This window comes from Silene latifolia, chromosome 3 (assembly GCF_048544455.1).
Source record: "Silene latifolia isolate original U9 population chromosome 3, ASM4854445v1, whole genome shotgun sequence".
NCBI classification, from domain to species: domain Eukaryota; kingdom Viridiplantae; phylum Streptophyta; class Magnoliopsida; order Caryophyllales; family Caryophyllaceae; genus Silene; species Silene latifolia.
The window spans coordinates 96,547,331-96,568,762 of record NC_133528.1 but is presented as its reverse complement, the minus strand read 5'-3'; the positions used below and the strand labels follow the sequence as shown (position 1 = coordinate 96,568,762).

The following is a 21,432-nucleotide window of genomic DNA, read 5'->3' as shown; positions in this document are numbered from 1 at the left end:
ACAAACACTATTGAGTTCGTTAACCCTTTTGCAAGAGAAGGTGAGGAGAACCCAACATAAGATCCAACACAAAATCAACCCACAATGCCTAAATTTTCATCACATTCCGTACCAACCGAGGAGAACCTACCCAATGGTACTCCCACACCACAACACTTAACCGGAAATTTTATTGCTAAATCCGCATTTATCCAATTAGTCGAAAGAAGCCAATTTGGGGGGATGCCTAGTGAAGACCCTCATTCTCACATGGAGACTTTTTGTGACTATTGTGATGCGATTTCACAAACCGGTGTAACTCAAGACCAAATTCGATGGGTCTTATTCCCTTTTTCTCTAATTGGCACCGCAAAACAATGGTTGAAGAGCCTTGATAAGGCTACTCTCAGAATTGACTCTTGGAAGAAGATGGCTCTAACTTTCTACAAAAAGTTCTACCCACCGGAAAAGACTAACATGCTAAGAGCTCAAATTACGGGTTTTAAGCAAAGAGATGAAGAATCTTTGTATGAAGCTTGGGAGCGGTTCAAGGGAATTTGTCGCTCATGTCCTCATCATGGACTTAGCGAGTGGTTCTTGGTTCAACAATTTTGGAATGGTCTTTATGAAGACTCAAGAAACATTCTCAACATGGGATCAAATGGTATGTTCACCGAAGTTGACGATAATCAAACTTGGAACAAGATTGAGGAAATGGCGGTCCATAATTCACAATATAGTAGACCTCGCAAGGCTACTAGAGGAGGAAAGCATGAAGTGGACTCTATTACTCAATTGGGTGCTCAACATAGTGCTCACATTGATACCATCAACTTGAAGTTCGAAAAAGCTATGGCTAGACTTGAAGAAGCCTCAAAATCACCAAAGCATCATGTTAATGCCATGACGGCATCTTCATCAATCCCAAGTGGGATATGTGAGAATTGTGGAATTTTGGGACATGACCAAAGTGAATGTAGGGGAACAAATGAACAAGTAAATGTTTTTCAACGAAGAGTGGTACCCCTTATTCTAATTATTACAATGAAAACACCAAATTCCACCCAAATCTCTCATACAAAAGCCAAAATGTTCAAAACCCTCAACCAACATACACCCCACCTCCCATGGGAAACCAAAATCAAAGACCCTTTTACAACCAAAATCAAGGTTACCAAAACCAAACTCCATACAATCAACAAAATGACCAAGGTTTTGATGTTCAAAAAGCGGTCCTCCAAATGTAAAAGAATCAACAAGAGTTTTTCACTCAAATGCAAAAGGATAGTCAAGCAAAGGACATCACCATCAACAACATCCTAGCCCACACCAAAATGTTGGAAACCCAATTGACTCAACTAGCATCTTCAAGTTCTCAAAGACAAAAGGGGCAATTACCACCTCAAAGTAATCCCCCAAGACATAAAACGGTTAGTGCCATTCACTTGAGGAGTGGTACGAGATATGAAGGACCGAAGAAGCAAGTTGAGGATGAAGTTGTGGAAGCTAGTGACAAATAAGAAGTTGTGTAAAACTCCAAGGATGGAGAACCAACAAAAGAAGAAGTTTCAAAGAAAAGTGAAGACAAGGCCAAGGAGAAGGAACCCATTGTGATTAGACCTCCTTTTCCAAGTCGTCAAGCTAAGCCCAAATTTGATGACCAACTTGGAAAATTTATGGAAATTATGAAGAATTTGGAAGTCTCGATCCATTTTACGGAATTAATCAATCACGTGCCGGCGTATGCGAAGTACATGAAGGACATCCTTACGAAAAAGAAGTCGATCCGGAAGCTTGAAACCATCGCCTTCACTAAGGTGAGTAGTGCAATCCTTCAAGGGAGTTCACCTCCGAAACTTAAAGATCCGGGAAGCTTCTCAATACCGTGTACCATTGGCGACACCACGATTAACAAGGCCTTATGTGATCTAGGGGCTAGTGTGAGTGTTATGCCGTATTCGGTGAGTAAAAGGTTAGGGATGGGAGAGCTTAAATGTACCAACATCACACTCCAAATGGCCGATAGATCGACGAAGACACCATTAGGGATATGGGAAGATGTTCCCGTAAGAGTTGGGAAATTTTTCATCCCGGTGGACTTTGTCATTGTTGACATGGAAGAAGACTTCAATATTCCAATCATTCTAGGTAGACCTTTCTTGCACACCGCGGGTGCGGTGATAGATATGAAGCATGGAGAGCTCACTCTAGAGGTAGGAGATGAGAGCATAACTTTCAATCTTAATAAGACCATGAGAGCTCCCCGTTTGCATGAACCATGTTTTATGGTTGATCACTATAGCCAGAAGGATGATAGGAAAAAGTCGGAATTCCAATGGAAAAAGAAAGCTGATGATGCTCCATCAAAAGAGCAAGAGAATAGCAACAAAGAGAGCTTGAAAAGCTCACCCATGACAAGTGAGGAGGATGGCCTCATCGGCCAAATCAAGAAAAGAGGAGAGTTGCCTCTATCAACTCAAGAGATTTTTAATGATCAAGTAGACGAAGTTTGCGGTCTTTGGGATGATGAGTTTGAAGGGATTTTCAATCCCTATATTGGCAACACTATCGATCAAGACCATCATGAAGGACAACAAGTGCAAAGATCTATTGAGGATCTTTATCATAATAATGAACAAGCTTTCGACTACTTCTTCAAGGTGTTGGGTAATATCAACAACACCTTGAACATGCCCCCATGACATCTCACTAAGGATGAGAGTTTGGTGGAGTCCTCTCCAAACCACCATTTGTAAATATTTCTAACTCCCTAACTTGCATTTTAATTCTTACATTGCATTTTTGTCATTATTGGATTTTTATACCTTGATCAAGATATTCATCATTTTTTAGGGAAGTGAGGGAGGGACTAATGATTTTATTGATGTGTAGTGCTTCAACTTAGTGTAGGGATAGCAATTGCTTAGGCTATTCATGTCTTTGTAGTGCCCCTACAATGTAGAACACGAGATTTGAAGAATGGAAATGAAACGGGTTATGCTGTGCACGGATGGACCTGAATCCGTGTTGTCCAAGAAGAATCCGAGCGGCTTAAATTGTAATCCGCTCATCTGGCAGGAATCCGAGCGTCTGAGGAGGAATCCGTTCGTCTTAATGAGCTGCAAAAATCAAAAATTTGGTCTGTAACAGAATCCGAGCGTCCCACCTGAGAAGACGCTCGTCTGATTCTGGACGCCCGTCTTAAGAAGAATCCGCCCGTCTTTTTGCTGCAACACTTTAAGAAAAGTTCTTGTAACAGAATCCGCTCGTCTTTAAGAAAAGACACTCGTCCCACATAGCGGAATCCGCTCGTCTTCACTGAAAGACGCTCGTCTTGTGGCGAGTTTTCCTGAAGCCTATTTATGCAGAATCCGAGCGTTCCGTGCCCCCAGCCACTCGTCTTCCCCTGCTGTTTTGAAAATTTCGGGTATTTTAAAACCCTCTTCCCTCATTCATTGCATTCTTTCAACATTCAAACACTACCCATAAACCCCAAAACCCCAAAACCCTCATCCTCTTCATCACTAATAACAAGATTTACTCAACCAAATTCAACAAAAACAAATCAAAACTTCCTCACAACAACAATTAATCACTCCTTTTACAAAATCAATTGATTCAAACACCAAAATCTTCAACTTTTGAATCGATTTTTGAGATACAAAGCAACATCCTTTCATCTTGAATCGATTTGAGCATAGCTAGAAATTGGAGATTTCAATCTTTCCTTGGTGTAATCAACAATGGCAAGAACTAAAGGAGCAACAAAGGCACTCAAAGCAAAGGCACTTTCAAAAAGGCAACAACTTCTTCAAGCAAAGAAAACTTCAAAGGCTTTGGTAGTTTCTAATGCAAATTTGGAAATTCAACAACAAGATCCCCCTATGGAAGCAACAACATCAACAACTCCGGTTATTGCTTAATTATCCGACTACCCGGAGATAATTTTCACTTCCGATTCTCATAGGGATAAATTTGTCCATTTTGCTAAGAAGACCATTATGCCTACAAAATTTATTTGTGAAAATGCCTTGACAAAGTTGGGTGTTCTTGAGCAAACCAAAGCCTTCTTTGAGGCCATGGGATTGGGTAAATTGTTTACCATGAGAGAATTAACATACCCCTCCCTCACCTTGGAATTCATAAGTTCATTGAAAGTGACTAAGGTGGAGACTAGAGAATACATCGAGTTTCGTCTTGCAAATGTGAATAGACGCGTCACCTTTGATGTTTTGAGTAAGATATTAGGCCTTAGTGATGCCCCGTACTATCATAAGATCCCCGAAAAGTATGACCCCGCTCCTCTTTGGGAGGCAATTTACGGAAAGAAATTTTTGAGCTTTCATGCTTGTCGTGCTCTATTAGTCCACCATCCGGGCATTAGAGTGTGGCACAAGGTCATTGGAAATACTTTGATAGCAAGAAATGGCACTAATCATCTTACCAAGCTCGATTTTGTTCTTCTTGAGTCGGCCTTGAACATAGGAAGGAAGTATACTAAGACATATAATGTTCTAAGGCTTTTGGTTGAAAGATGGCTTAATGTCGATTGTGGTAAAGAGGGCACCGCTTTTATTGTGAATGGAGGACTAGTTACCTATTTGGCCAAGCACTTTGACCCAAATTTCAACAAAGACAAAACTTATGGAGCGGTCAAAGGAGGCCATCTCATTGATATGGACGCCATGATCAACAAGTTTAAGTGGGTCAAGCATGATCCTCTTGACACCAACTATGGGTGGCTAACCAATGAAGCTAGATCCTTCACCTTGCCTTCAAAGATTTGCCGATTGAGTGTCCACCGACCAAACTACCTTCTTCCACTCTCCAAGGCAGCCGAGTATATCATTCATCAACAAAGAGGCGAAATCGAAGAGCCCTCCTCCTCCATTGTCACACAACCCTACCCATTCAAATATCAAGAGTTCAAACCCAAGGATGTTGAAGTAGGAAATGATTACTTGACCCTACTCATGAGAGAAATGCACCAACAAGCATCTAATGATCGAGTGGATGCCTACAAGGCCCAATATCCGCCCCTCCTTCATTTAGCTAGGCAAGGACTACTTGATCCATCATGTCCTTTGCCTAGTTGGGCGGATAGGGAGGTTTTCTTTCCAAGCACATCTAGTGGTGAAAGACCGGGTGGAGAGGAGAATGTTGATGATGAAATTGTCGATGATGAGGGTGGTGATGAAGAGGTAGGTGAAGAACAAGAGGTTCAAGAAAATGTTGAAGAAGAAGAAGCTCAAGATGAGGAAGGAGAAGAAAGTGAGGAAGATCAAGGAAGTGAAAGCGGGAGTGGAGATGATTCCACTTCTATGGAGGAAAATGATGATAATGATGATATGATGGAGGATTAGCAAACCTTGGAGGCTCCTACACTCTTATGGTTTGTCTAATTCTTTTATTTTCTTTATTTTATCTTGATCATAGTTTGGAGAGTCCTAGCAACACGGAGGACTAACACCTTGGCTCCATTAAGGTGTTCTTTATATTGTTCCCACATGAAAAATCCAAAATGACAATTTATAGTTTCATGCATTTCATTCCGTGTGCATGAACTACCCCGAAATTTAAGACATTAGAAATAATGTCTATTTTGGTTTGGGGAAGTACATGCATATGCAACGGGAGGTAATCTAAATTATGCTCTCCGCCATAACAAAAACCCATGCATCATGTAGTGTAGCTTAGTATAGCTTGCATTTAGTTTAGAAATCATGCATCATACTTGTATAATTTCCTATCATATTGGCCATTGAGGACAATGCCCATACTAGTGTGGGGATGGGAAATTCTAACTTGACTTTTATTCAAAAATCCAAAAAAAATCAAAAAAAATTTCGAAAAATCAAAAAAAAATTAAAAAATTGAAAATCCAAAAACAAGTTCATTTCCTTTGTAGTGTAGTCTTGTATATATTGTTTGTATATATTGTGTTTGTCTATCCTTGTTCACATTGATAGACTACGCCACATCCGAGACATGAGGATATTGAAGACCGCATGGTATGATCTTTCCAATCTCCTTTTTCCTCTTTATGTTAATGACTATGTGGCTTTATTTTGATTGATGCGGTATAAACAATGTGAATTTAGGACGTGCATTTAGGTTATTTGGCATGCTAGTTGGTAGAATCATATGCATTAGGATGTATATATGTTAGTTGCATCATGGCATGTAATTTGCATGTTAGAAAAATTTTGTGAAACCGTCTACTTGGGAAGCTTGACAAGTGTATATAGGCCCTAGTAGATGATTTTTCTTCTTAAGACTTTGCTTGTTAGAATACTTGTAAAACACCCTAGGATGTGTCATGCTAGTATCCTTTGACCCATGGATTAAGGCCTAGTCAAGAGTACCTTGTGGTGTGATAACTCCTTGGCTACCGTTTATTCCAAGGTGACCCTTGAAACCATGCAACCATCCATTCATCCATGTTCTACCATACATTTTTGTCATCAAAGAGAATGGGCACAAAAAGAAAATTGATTTGAGTTCATGAATTAAAATGAAAATGAAAAAAGTTTGCAAAATGCATCAAAAGAAAAGAGGAGTAACAACAAAAATGAAAACTCCTATGCTTCAAATATAAGGCACCCTCGTTACTAATTGGGGTAACTTTGAAAATGTTCAAAAGAAAATGCAAAAAGTTGTCAAGTATTGAAATGCCAAACATCAAAAAGAAATGGAAAAAGAAAGTGTTCTCAAATGTTATATGCCACAAGAAATTGGGGGGAAAAACAACAACAAAAGCAAACTCCCAAATGAAACTCAAATACTATCGATCCCTTTATCCATCGTATCCATTTTTGTGCATGGTAGAGAGGGAACGACCCTTCTTCTTGTCTAGGCAAGAAGGGGAATTCCGCGATCCTTGATGTGACCATAATTAGAGCATATTTAGTCCCCGAATTAGCCTTATTCCCATGCTTTTTAGTGCATATTTGGGTCATTTATTGTCTTTAGTTCTTTGTTTTGCATATTCTTTGAGGTTTTGATCCCTTGGTAGGAAAGGAGTGCAAACCTTGCATTTTCATGGCAAAATGAGGCTAAATTGATTGAATTCAATGACCAAGCATCAAGGAGAGACAAGATTAAAAGGCCTTTGTACATACTATAGTAGATGGGCAATGATGAGAAAACATCCTTGCATCCCCGAGGAAATCCTCAAGGATTTTATGAAGAAAAAGGAAGAAAAGAAGAAGGAAAGAAACTGCCTGACAATCTGTGCGGATTGCCCCAAAGACGCCCATCCCCCACTGACAATCTGAGCGTCTTCCTCAGCTAGACGCCCGGGCAAAACCTCCAGAAGACGCCCGTCTTCCCCCTCTGGACGCCCATCCAGAAACGCCCAAATCCGCCCGTCCCGTGCCAAAAACGCCCGGATTCCTAGACAGTCCCATTTCGTCTTCTACAAGCTTCAAGGAAGGTGATGCGTGTCTATTATATGATGTTTTACACCTCATTCTACACGCATTTCAGAGCTCAATTGAGTAGTTTATGCTACTATTTCCCTTGTTTCGTGTATTTCTTCCTTTTCGTGTGATTTTGTAGGAATGTGAAGATTTCAGCGGGAAATGAGCCAAATCCGTTCTTAAGTGTTTAGCATAGCATTTGACATGAAGGGGAAGCTTGAGGAATGAACTTGGCGCGCGTTTCATGGCCTAAAGATAGCAAAAGCATGGGTGCGTACGAGTTTAACAAGCAAAGAAGCACTTCGGGATATTGCAGCCTATTTCAAATGGCTATATCTAGGGTTTTAGAGCAGATAATCAAGTGACTCCAATTGGAGGTGAAAGCTTATCCTCTTAGCTTTCTAACGCCGCGAGAATCGCTTTATTCCGATATGTAACGAAGAAATGGCAACTGTTTTAAGATCGGTGCGCGCTGCAGGAATTGTCAGAATGCATTACTGTACAGCACTCTTGGTCGATCGACTGGTCCAGGTGGTCGATCGACCACCCCACAAGCTGATGCGGAAATTAAAAGACGAGATTAGAAGCCCATATTGTAATTAGGTTTAGGTTGAGGTTACGTTATTTTTTATATATCGTAACTCTTCCTGTTTCTTTAGGCATCTATTGATTAGCTTAATCATCTAGGTTTTCATACTACGTTACTTTAGGTTTCATTCATATTCAATTTCATATTTCAGTTATCAAAAAAGTTCTTTTTGCGGATCTATCCATTCCTCTTTTAGTTTCGGTAATTCTTATTCCTTTATTTCAGTTTGTTCTTACTGTTTTATTAGTTTAGAAATTTCTAGTTTAGATCCCTTGAACCCTAGTATAGTTTTATGCGCTTTATCAATTTAATTAGTTCAATTATGCTTTCATCTATTGTTTTAATTACCATTTTCATTGTTGTTATTTGCATGAATATGAGTAGCTAAATCACTATTGCTAGGATGTAGGCGAATTATAGCGTAGATGGCATTAGAATAGCTACCCTCGGATTAGGGCTTGGTCGACCGACTGGCTTATCTGGTCGGTCGACTGAGTCGGTTGGTCGGTCGACTGGGGTAGCTGGTCGATCGACTGACTTCGTGTCTGATTTGATTCGTTTGAATCGTTAAGTGCAATATCTATCAATGAGACCTAGCGGAGACTTGTTAGATGCTTAGTTTTGACCAACCCGTAGATCGAAAGATAGGGAAGGACTTAAATTAACGAATTAAGACGGCTAAATTGCTAGATCGAAAGATAATGTAATTTAGGCATTAGGATCACTAGTCGAGAACGAAAGTTAGTATTAGTGATACCTAGGGACTAATAGCATAGACCGAGAGGGGCTATTAGCTGACTTGGACCGAGAGGACTTGTCATACCCATCACCCACGACTGTATTTCGAGACCTACCTAGACTTATGTGCCATCGAAGCTGTAGTGACCCGATCATCCTAGCTCCTTTTTATTATTGGTTTACATCATTTTCTTTACCGCTTTTCATCTTTTATTTGCATTTAGTTTTTAATCTATTTGCCTTAGACTTAGTTCCAAATTAAAACCCCCCTTATTTGTTACCTAAGACTAGAATATTAAACAACAGAAACTCCCCCGCCTCTCTGTGGTTCGACCCTGTTACCACTAACTTCTGTTAGTTTTAATAGGTATTATAAATATTATTTTTGGTGTACACAACGACATGCATCAAATTTTGGCGCCGTTGCCGGGGAGGCAGCACTAGTTTTAGTTGTTTTTTATTTTAGTCTGTGTTTCGCCTCAAGGGAAGACTGAGTACCTTGAGGCAGTTCTTACCATCTTCTCTAGTGTTGTTTTGTTAGGTCCTACAGGTCCTATCTGCAGTACTTTAGAAGGGTCCTCCCATGTTCTATTCTCAGGAGCAGCAGGTGGAGTTTTGTAGGAGATGCGGCGGAATGGGACACATGGCTGATGCATGCAGGAGCCCTAATGAGAAGATGTTTGCTTTTCATCAACTTCAGCTCGACAATGCGTATAATTACGCTCCTACTTCACCGCATAAACCATATGTGCCTCCTTATGTAGCCCCACCACCATCCACTCCGTCACAGCAAGAATTGAATAACGAAGTTGCAAAGTTGACGAGTTTAGTGCAGCTGCTCATGGAAGAGGTACAGAAAAGTAATGCGGCGAATGAGGTCTCAATCATGGAGCTGAAATCTCAATTTGCTACATTAGATAAGAATGCAGCTGAGATACCGAGTCAATTTCACTCTCTGAATCAGCGTATTGAGACCGTACATGCAATGACGCTAAGGAGCGGGTCTGCTCTCGATGGACCCGAGAAAGCTGCTGGAAAAGGGAAGAAGAAAAAGGGCGAGAAAAAGACGATCAGCAGTAATCACGATCGATCGACCGCATCACCCAGTCGATCGACCACCCTTAATTCTTCAGCGACACTTTCTGACCCTTCTGACCATTCTGGAAAAAAGGAGAGTGGTCGATCGACCGACCCCACTGGTCGATCGACTGAAAACGCAGCTGATGTCGAACCAATCCGTCCTCCAATGCCAGATAACTTGAGAGACTTCTTGTTTCGGGGTACGATGGCTCCGAAATTATCGAGGCAAGATCCGGATGCTGATGGGTCCGTTCCGGTTCCAAAGTATGACCCCACGACGGTTAATGGTTCATTTCTGAGACGATCTAAAGAAGGTTCGAGCTACAACAAGGACAAAGTAGTGGATTTTCAGCCTAAGTCCACTGATGCCGGTATGAGAGACCTAGAAGAGAGGGCAAAGCTACTCTTGACACCCCTTATCCGAGAGACTAGTGCCAACCAAAGATGAGGTAACATTCGATAAATTCAAAGATTTAGTGCGTAGTCTTAATGTGCAAATACCTTTCTTAGAGCTAGTTAATCAAGTACCTGCGTATATGAAGTTCATGAAATAGCTGCTAGCTAAGAAAAGGTCTTTGAATGTTGTGGAGTTAGTGCATTTAACTGAAGAGTCTAGTTCGTACTTAACTCACACTGCTACTCATAAACTGTCTGACCCAGGTAGTTTCTCTGTCCCCTGCAATATTGGTACCTTCTCAATTGAGAAGGCATTATGTGATTTAGGGGCTAGTGTCAGTGTTATGCCTTTGAGTCTGGCTAAGAAGTTGGGACTGACTAGATTTGCCATTACCGACATGATCGTGCAAATGGTGACCGTTCTGCGATTCGGCCGGTAGGGGGTCTTAGAGAATGTGCCTGTTCAAATTGAAAAGTTCTTTTTTCCTGTTGACTTTGTTGTTTTGGATATTCCTGAAGATGTCAAGACCCCAATTATTTTGAGAAGACCGTTTATGCACACTGCTGGTGCAATAATTGATGTAGGGGAAAGAACTTTGAGATTTAAGGTACGAAAGCACTCCATATTGTTTGCCCAGTCTCATAAAAAGAGAGGTCCTATGTGCCCCGTTACTTGCAATGTGATTTCTGAAAAGAAATCTTATGTTGAGTTTCCTGCCTCCTTGCCTGTACCTATTCCTGTTATGACACCTCCGCCCCAGATTGGGAGCAAATTGGAGGACAATTCTCTTGTTTTGGATGTTGCAGGAACCGGTTTGGGGAAGGAAGAACCGCTCGCTGCTCCAACTGTGAAGGAGCCAATTTTTCAAAGGGGCGGTCTAGGATGTCTTAGCTATGGCATTGACGAGGAGCCAGATGAGGAGACCAAGAAGAAGGAGCCAGTAAAAGTTTTGGAGTCGGATCTTGAGTGTGAGGAGCTAGAAGATGACGGCCATACTTGGGAAGATGCTAGAAATGACCCATTGAGTATTCCAGTCGGAGTAGAGTGGAGTCCAGCTTCTGAGATGAGCACTGCGGAAGCTACTTCATGTAGACAGAAGCCTTGGTCGGAGATTTTCCGCAGTTTTCGTTGATCTATTCGTTTCTTAGACCTTTTAAAGACTATTTTATTGCTTTTAGACTATTTATCGTTTTTTGTGTGCGCGAGACTTCGCTTTATTAAGTTTGCTTAGGATTTAAATACTTTAGACTGTTACTTTGGGTTTTGCACAATTTTGGGCGCGTTATTATGTGTATTTGCAGGTTCATAGACCTTGTTAGCTCAATTTATTGAGCTAATTGAAGAAATCAGAAAGTTACAAAGAGGGTATTTCGATCGATCGATCGCCAAGTATGGTCGATCGATCGAGCGCTGATTCCAGAGCTTCGTTCTGTCACTCTGGTCGATCGACTGGGTAAGATGGTCGATCGACCATTGCCCGCTGCTGTACCTGTTTTCTATCATTCCCCTGCTGTGTTTGGTCGATTTGCGGAGTTGAGGAAGTCTTTTCTCCACTTTATTCTCTGATTTATTTCTGTTTTCTTCCGTTTCCTTATTGTGCACATAATTTTGCGTTTCATAGATTGCTTTCTCGGAATTACACGCGGTACTTTTGTTTGTCTTCTCAGGTACCTATGGTAGCACTGCTGGCTACTGAAACCTCCTAGCTCACGCTGGTTTGGGGAGGTTTCCTTTTGCTGCGCTTAAAGTCTTGTGAGTTTCCAAGTTTAAACTTCATGTCTTGTTTAGTTATAATAACGCAAATTCCCGTTTCCCTTTTATTTCATTACATGATTTTGCACAATGGGGACATTGTGTGATTTGGTTTGGGGAAGGGTTTTGCATTATATAGCATTCATATGTTTTTGCATTCACGTTTAGTTATTCTGTTTGCATTGTTATTTAATTTCTCCATATATACAAAAATTCAAAAAAATTGAAAAAATTTCAAAGTTTCAAAAAAGAAAATGCATTTTTATTTTAGCATGTAGGTCGAGTCGGAACGGTAGTATTTCAATGATGACATTGCATTTGCATCTGTTTATGCCTAAGCCTTGCTAATTGACATGTTATTAGTAGAATCACATATGCATAGTCTACGAGTTTTTCGTTAATTTACTTGCTGGACTTGAGACTTGACTTAAATTTTGGCAACCTACTTATATATTTCCGAGATTTAGAGCCTATAACTGGTGACATCCATGACCAGTTTATCTAGGATTGTGAGTAGTTACTCTTTGTAAGACATGTTACATAAATATGCATAAATATGAACTTAATCTGCTTAATACCTGTATGCATTCGGTTTGTGGTTTGTTGACACATGTGGTAGAGGTTTCCCTTTATTCATTTTACCCATAAACCCCTCATAGCCAAATTTAGCCTTTTGTCCCTTAACTACATCCTATATTTAGCCTGCCTTTGTCAAGCTAGTAGTCTTAGTTTTTGGGAATGTGTTTATTGCGGTTTGGTTATTTTACTCTTTATTGAGATGTTGGTGAAATGGTGAAAGGGAAGGAAAGAAAAAGGTTTGAAAAGAAGAAAAAAAAAGAAGAAAAAAAAGAGAGAGATTCGAAAAAAAAAAGAGATCAGTCTATCGACCGGCTACATTGGTCGATCGACTGTGGTCTGCAGTAGTGAAAGACAAAATTCAAAAATCACATGTTGCGATTGTTATGAGTTGGTGATTTACACTCTCATGTTGTATTTGTATCTTATGGGGAGTTAACTTATCATGGAGATTGTGAGTTTAGTGCTTGATAATTAGCACTGGTAGTATTGATTTATCTTGAGTAGGAGAGTTGGATATTGTTATAATTTGGATCTGTAGTTACTAGCTTGGCTTTAACTCCTCATATCCAAATTTATCTTAGCCCCTTCTTACCCATACCTCACATATCCATATTTACCTCGGCATGTGTCATGGTCATTTGTTGGTTGGAATGCATATGTACGGTTGTAGAGATCATTTTCATATTAGACTGCAGGCATGTTCTTATAGGTCGTAGTTAGGTGAGAGTCACTACAATATTACTTCTTTCTATCTTTACATATATTCACCTGTGCTTATGTGTGATATGAGCGACCCGTGAGAGTCCATAATGATAAGTCTCTATAGTTGACGGTTCAGCAGTTTTTAACGACTACATAACTCGTTTGCATGATTCATATTGCTAATTGATTGTTGATTTCTAGCATTAAACTGGTTTAGGTTTTATAGTTGCATTTCGCTCTGAGATTGAAATCGTTCCATTAAGTTTTAGAATCGAGTCTAGTTCTTGCTTGGGGACAAGCAAGGGTTTGGTTTGGGGAAGTTTGATGCGTGTCTATTATATGATGTTTTACACCTCATTCTACACGCATTTCAGAGCTCAATTGAGTAGTTTATGCTACTATTTCCCTTGTTTCGTGTATTTCTTCCTTTTCGTGTGATTTTGTAGGAATGTGAAGATTTCAGCGGAAAATGAGCCAAATCCATCCCTAAGTGTTTAGTATAGCATTTGACATGAAGGGGAAGCTTGAGGAATGAACTTGGCGCGCATTTCAAGGCCTAAAGATAGCAAAAGCATGGGTGCGTACGAGTTTAACAAGCAAAGAAGCACTTCACGATATTACAGCCTGTTTCAAATGGCTATATCTCGAGTTTTAGAGCTGATAATCAAGTGATTCTAATTGGAGGTGAAATCTTATCCTCTTAGCTTTCTAACGCCGCGAGAATCGCTTTATTCCGATAAGTAACAAAGAAATGGCAGCTATTTTAAGATCGGTGCGCGCTGCAGGAATTGTCAGAATGCATTACTGTACAGCACTCTTGGTCGATCGACTGGTCCAGGTGGTCGATCGACCACCCCACGAGCTGATGCGGAAATTAAAAGACGAGATTAGAAGCCCATATTGTAATTAGGTTTAGGTTGAGGTTACGTTATTTTCCTATATATCGTAACTCTTCCTGTTTCTTTAGGCATCTATTGATTAGCTTAATCATCTAGGTTTTCATACTACGTTACTTTAGGTTTCATTCATATTCAATTTCATATTTCAGTTATCAAAAAAGTTCTTTTTGCGGATCTATTCATTCCTCTTTTAGTTTCGGTAATTCTTATTCCTTTATTTCAGTTTGTTCTTACTGTTTTATTAGTTTAGAAATTGCTAGTTTAGATCCCTTGAACCCTAGTATAGTTTTATGCGCTTTATCAATTTAATTAGTTCAATTATGCTTTCATCTATTGTTTTAATTACCATTTTCATTGTTGTTATTTGCATGAATATGAGTAGCTAAATCACTATTGCTAGGATGTAGGCGAATTATAGCGTAGATGGCATTAGAATAGCTACCCTCGAATTAGGGCTTGGTCGACCGACTGGCTTATCTGGTCGGTCGACTGAGTCGGTTGGTCGGTCGACTGGGGTAGCTGGTCGATCGACTGACTTCGTGTCTGATTTGATTCGTTTGAATCGTTAAGTGCAATATCTATCAATGAGACCTAGCGGAGACTTGTTAGATGCTTAGTTTTGACCAACCCGTAGATCGAAAGATAGGGAAGGACTTAAATTAACGAATTAAGACGGCTAAATTGCTAGATCGAAAGATAATGTAATTTAGGCATTAGGATCACTAGTCGAGAAAGAAAGTTAGTATTAGTGATACCTAGGGACTAATAGCATAGACCAAGAGGGGCTATTAGCTGACTTGGACCGAGAGGACTTGTCATACCCATCACCCACGACTGTATTTCGAGACCTACCTAGACTTATGTGCCATCGAAGCTGTAGTGACTCGATCATCCTAGCTCCTTTTTATTATTGGTTTACATCATTTTCTTTACCGCTTTTCATCTTTTATTTGCATTTAGTTTTTAATCTATTTGCCTGAGACTTAGTTCCAAATTAAAACCCCCCTTATTTGTTACCCAAGACTAGAATATTAAACAATAGAAACTCCCCCGCCTCTCTGTGGTTCGACCCTGTTACCACTAACTTCTGTTAGTTTTAATAGGTATTATAAATATTATTTTTGGTACACACAACGACGGGCATCAGAAGGATGCGCATCTTTTTCTAGAGACCGGAGTCTCCCTAGAGACCGGCGATTCCTCAAGGACTTAATCGTCATTTAAGCCCTTAGTTAACCCTAATTTATGTACCTAATCCCCACTATAAATACCCCATTAGTCTAATTAGAAGAGCATGTTCTTCTTAGCAATCTTTAGTGTAGTTAATATCAATCAAATCTTGTAATCAACATTTAATCAAGTTTTAATACAAGTTTTATTTTCTTAATCTCTCTCCTTTTCATCCTTTATTTTGGGTAATTGAAGATTATTTGGGTTATTATTGGGAGATTGACAACCTTCCAATCAAGCATCAATTACTTCTTTTATTCTTTGCTTTATTATTGGAATCATTAGTAGGTATAATTTTTTTAATCCCTTTTTTAATTATTGTTAATTACTTTCATTTATTCATCATGTTTCACTTTGTTAGTATGATTGACAACCTTGCTAGCATGTTCAACATGATAATGAGTGAGTAGTTTCCTTAGCTAGGGTTAATAGGTAATTAGAGGAAACCAACATGGGAAATGATTCATGCTTAATTTAATATGTTTTCATAATTTATTTGCTTGCTTGTTGTGATCTCAACTTATGCACATGTTATGTTTGATGAAATGTGAGCCTATGAATCCTTGCATTTTTTACCCATCACCTATCTTTTCAATGAGACTTGTAAGACATAAACCAACTCGAGTCTCATTAGACCATGCATATTGTTGAGTAGGGAAGATTAAGTCGACTTGTAAGTGTTGTACAATCTAATCGATTCGGCTCCGGGACCCGAACTTTCCTAGGATTGTAAGATATAAACCAAGTCGATCCATCACAACAATAATTCCTTGCTTATAGTTTGAGAATATGTTTGTATGATCAATTCCCATGAATCCCCTATGACCCCATGACACCCTAGTGCTTTTTATCAATTGTTTACATCCCTTTTAATTCATCTTGCTTATTTACTTTTATTGCTATTTAGTTTAGTGACCTTCTACTTCAAACCCCAATTATGACACCCTTAGACACCACTAGTTGCAATAGAAATCTCATCTCAATTCCCGTCCCTTGGGATCCGACCTTTACTTGCCTCTTTACTAATTGAAGAGTTGTTTGTGAAGTTATAAATTGTGTTTTGGTCTAGGTGCTCTTGACGACAAGTACTGAAAACTAAACCCCTCACTAGGGATCACGACCAAAAAATGGCGCCATTGCCGGGGACGGTGTTAACTTGATTTAGATTTTCTTATATTGTCATTAGTTGTGTCTTTATTTGCCTTGGGGAAGTAAAACTCCTCAAGGTTTGTTCTAATTATTTTCGAGTTGTTTGATATTTTGCATTTCTAGAAGGTCACAAGGTAACTTGTTACCCTTTGATCACGAAATTTAAAGGACTTTGACAACCAATAGAAAACTTGCTAGGAGAACTTTGAGAGGTATTAGTGAGGTTGTTGATATTCAACCAAACACTATTGAGTTCATCAACCCTTTTGCAAGAGAAGGTGAGGAGAACCCAACACAAAATCCAACACAAAATCAACCCACAATGCCTAAGTTTTCATCACATTCCGTACCCACCGAGGAGAACCTACCCAATGGTACTCCCACACCACAACATCTAACCGGAAATTTTATTGCCAAATCCGCATTTATCCAATTAGTTGAAAGAAGCCAATTTGGGGGGATGCCTAGTGAAGACCCTCATTCTCATGTGGAGACTTTTTGTGACTATTGTGATGCAATTTCTCAAACCGGTGTAACTCAAGACCAAATTCGATGGGTCTTATTTCCTTTTTCTCTAATTGGAACCGCGAAACAATGGTTGAAAGGCCTTGATAAGGCTACTCTCGGAATTGATTCTTGGAAGAAGTTGGCTCTAGCTTTCTACAAAAAGTTCTATCCACCGGAAAAGACTAACATGCTAAGAGCTCAAATTACGGGCTTTAAGCAAAGAGATGAAGAATCTTTGTATGAAGCTTGGGAACGATTCAAGGGAATTTGTCGCTCATGTCCTCACCATGGACTTAGCGAGTGGTTCTTGGTACAACAATTTTGGAACGGTCTTTATGAAGATTGAAGGAACATTCTCAATATGGGATCAAATGGAATGTTCACCGAAGTTGATGACAATCAAACTTGGAACAAAATTGAGGAAATGGCGGTCCATAACTCACAATATAGTAGACCTCGCAAGGCTACTAGAGGAGGAAAGCATGAAGTAGACTCCATTACTCAATTGGGTGCTCAACTTAGTGCTCACATTGATACCATCAATTTGAAGTTTGAAAAAGCTATGGCTAGACTTGAAGAAGCCTCAAAATCACCAAAGCATCATGTTAATGCCATGACGGCATCTTCAACAATCCCAAGTGGGATATGTGAGAATTGTGGAACTTTGGGACATGACCAAAGTGAATGTAGGGGAACAAATGAACAAGTGAATGCTTTCCAAGCATACAAAAGTGGTACCCCTTATTCAAACTATTACAATGAAAACACTAAATTCCATCCAAATCTCTCATACAAAAGCCAAAATGTTCAAAACCCTCAACCAACATACACCCCACCTCCCATGAGAAACCAAAATCAAAGACCCTTTTACAACCAAAACCAAGGTTACCAAAACCAAACTCCATACAATCAACAAAACGACCAAGGTTTTGATATTCAAAAAGCGGTCCTCCAAATGCAAAAGAATCAACAAGAGTTTTTCACTCAAATGCAAAAAGATAGTCAAGCAAAGGAAATCACCATCAACAACATCCTAGCTCACACCAAAATGTTGGAAACCCAATTGACTCAACTAGCATCTTCAAGCTCACAAAGACAAAAGGGGCAATTACCACCTCAAAGTAATTCCCCAAGACATGAAACGGTTAGTGCCATTCACTTGAGAAGTGGTACAAGGTATGAAGCACCGAAGAAGCAAGTTGAGGAAGAAGTTGTGGAAGCTAGTGACAAAGAAGAAATTGTGCAAAACTCCAAGGATGGAGAACCATCAAAGGAAGAAATTTCAAGGAAAAATGAAGACAAGGCCAAGGAGAAGGAGCCCATTGTGATTAGACTTCCTTTTCCAAGTCGTCAAGCTAAGCCCAAATTTGATGACCAACTTGGAAAGTTTATGGAAATTGTGAAGAATTTGGAAGTCTCAATTCCTTTCACGGAATTAATCAATCACGTGGCGGCCTATGCAAAATACATGAAAGACATCCTCACAAAGAAGAAGTCGATCCGGAAGCTTGAGACTATCGCCTTCACTAAGGTGAGTAGTGCAATCCTTCAAGGGAGTTCACCTCCAAAACTCAAAGATCCGGGAAGCTTCTCAATACCGTGTACCATTGGCGACACCACGATCAACAAAGCCTTATGTGATCTAGGGGCTAGTGTGAGTGTTATGCCGTACTCGATGAGTAAAAGGTTAGGGATGGGAGAGCTTAAATGCACCAATATCACACTCCAAATGGCTGATAGATCGACGAAGACACCATTAGGGATATGGGAAGATGTTCCCGTAAGAGTTGGGAAATTTTTCATCCCGGTGGACTTTGTCATTGTTGACATGGAAGAAGACTCCAACATTCCAATCATTCTAGGAAGACCTTTCTTACACACCGCGGGTGCAGTGATCGATGTGAAGCATGGAGAGCTCACTCTAGAAGTGGGAGATGAGAGCATAACTTTCAATCTTGACAAGACCATGAGAGCTCCCCGTTTGCATGAACCATGTTTTATGGTAGATCATTATAGCCGGAAGGATGATAGGAAGAAGTCAGAATTCCAATGGAAGAAGAAAATTGATGATGCTCCATTCAAAGAGCAAGTGAATTGTAACAAAGAGAGCTTGAAAAGCTCACCAAAGTCAAGCAATGAAGAAGATGGCGTCATTGGCCAAGACAAGAAAGTGGGAGAGTTGTCTCTATCAACTCAAGAGATCTTTAGTGACCAAGTAGATGAAGTTTGTGGTCTTTGGGACGATGAGTTTGAAGGGATTTTCAATCCCTATATTGGTAATGCTATCGATCAAGACCGACATGAAGCACAACAAGGGCAAAGATCTATTGAAGATCTTTATCATGACAATCAACAAGCTTTTGACTACTTCTACAAGGTGTTGAGCAACATCAACAATATCTTGGACATGCCCCCATGACATCTCACTAAGGATGAGAGTTTGGTGGAGTCCTCCCTAAACCACCATTTGTAAATATTTCTAACTCCCTAACTTGTATTTTAATTCTTACATTGCATTTTTTGTCATTTTTGGATTTTTATGTTTTGATCAAGGTAATTATCATTTTTGAGAGAAGTGAGGGAGGGGCTAATGATTTAATTGATGTGTAGTGCTTTAGCTTAGTGTGGGGATAGCATTTGCCTAGGCTATTCATGCCTTAGTAATGCCCCTACAATGAAGAACACGGGATTTGAAGAATGAAAAATGACATGGGATATGCAAGTGCACGGATGGAACTGAATCCGGGTAAAACAGAGAGAATCCGAGCATCATCAAGGAGAATCCGCTCGTCTTCAGTAAATCCGAGCGTCTTTGTCAAAATCCGCCCGTCCATCTGAGCTGAAAAAATTGAAATTTTGGGACTGTCGAAGAATCCGAGCGTCCTGGTAGAAAAGACGCTCGTCTTCAGAAATCCGCCCGTCTTTGAAGGAAAGACGCCCGTCTTTTTGCCAGTATAAAACAATAAAGCTCACTGTCTCAGACTCCACCCGTCTTCAGCAGAAGACGCCCGTCCTGCAGTCGATAAATCCGAGCGTCTTTACTGAAAGACGCCCGTCTTTAGGCGAGAATCCTGAACCCAAAATAGGCAGAATCCGAGCGTCCCGACGGAAAGACACCCGTCTTCCCCTGCAGTTTCAAATTTTTCGGGTCTTTTATATACCCCTCCCACATTCATTTCTTCATTCATTCATTCAAAACACTACCCATAAACCCCAAAACTCAAAACCCTCATCCCCTCCATCACCAAAACAAGATTTCCTCAACCAAATTCAACAAAATCAAATCCAAACTTCCTCTTAACAACAATTAATCACTCCTCTTCCAACAAAAATCAAACCAAGCACCAAAATATTCAACCTTTGAGTCGATTTTTGACATTACAAAGGCAAAGCCTTTCATCTTAAAATCGATTTGGGTATACTTGGAAATTGAAGATTTTCACTCTTTTCTTGGTATTTTCGTCAATGGCAAGAACAAAAGGATCAACAAAGGCACCTAAGGCAAAGGCACTCTCAACAAGACAAAAATGTCTTCAAGCAAAGAAAGCCTCATTGGCTATGGTGGTAGCTAGTTCAAACTTGGAAGTTCAACAACAACAAAATCCTCCCTTGGAAGCAACAACATCAACAACTCCGGAAATTGCTCAATTATCAAACTATCCGGAGGTAATTTTCATTTCTAACTCCCATAGGGATACATTTGCCAAGTATGCTAGAAAATCCGTTCTACCCACCAAATTCATATGTGAAGATGCCTTGAACAAATTGGGTGTCCTTGAACAAACAAAAGCCTTCTTTGAAGCCATGGGGTTGGGAAAATTGTTTGCTACAAGAGAATTGACATACCCCTCCCTTACCTTAGAATTATTGAGTTTTTTGAAAGTTACTAAGGTAGAGACTAGAGAAAACATCGAGTTCCGCCTTGATAATGTGAGTAGGCGCATCACCTTTGATGAACTGGGTAAAGTATTTGGTCTTAGTGATTCACCTAGTTATTACAAGAATCCTGAAAAATATGACCCCGCTCCTCTTTGGGAGGCGATTTCCGGGAGGAAATTTGAGAACTATCATGCTAGTCGCGCTCTATTAGTCCACCATCCGGGCATTAGAGTGTGGCACAAGGTCATCGGGAATACTATCATTGCAAGAAAAGACACTAACCAGTTTACCAAGCTCGATTGTGTTCTACTTGAGTCGGCCTTAAATATTGGAAGGGAATTCACCAAGCCTTACAATTCTCTAAGGCTTTTGGTGGAAAGATGGCTAAATGTTGATTGTGGAAAGCAAGGCACCACTTTTATTGTAAATGGAGGTCTACTCACTCTTTTGGCTAAGTACTTTGATCCGAACTTCAACAAGGATAGCAAGTATGTGGCGAAAAGGGGGGGTCATCTCATTGACATGGATGCC

The 21,432-nt window shown here is 40.0% G+C and overlaps 2 non-coding genes across 2 annotated transcripts; both read right to left on the bottom strand.

Annotated features, from left to right (window-relative positions):
• Positions 1–456: 456 nt before the first annotated feature.
• On the bottom strand, positions 457–563 carry LOC141650488 (small nucleolar RNA R71). Its single transcript, XR_012546517.1, has one exon. It is a non-coding gene; the product is annotated as a small nucleolar RNA R71 (small nucleolar RNA).
• Positions 564–17,209: 16,646 nt separating this feature from the next.
• Positions 17,210–17,316, bottom strand: LOC141650729 (small nucleolar RNA R71). Its single transcript, XR_012546747.1, has one exon. It is a non-coding gene; the product is annotated as a small nucleolar RNA R71 (small nucleolar RNA).
• Between the last annotated feature and the right edge of the window lie 4,116 nt (positions 17,317–21,432).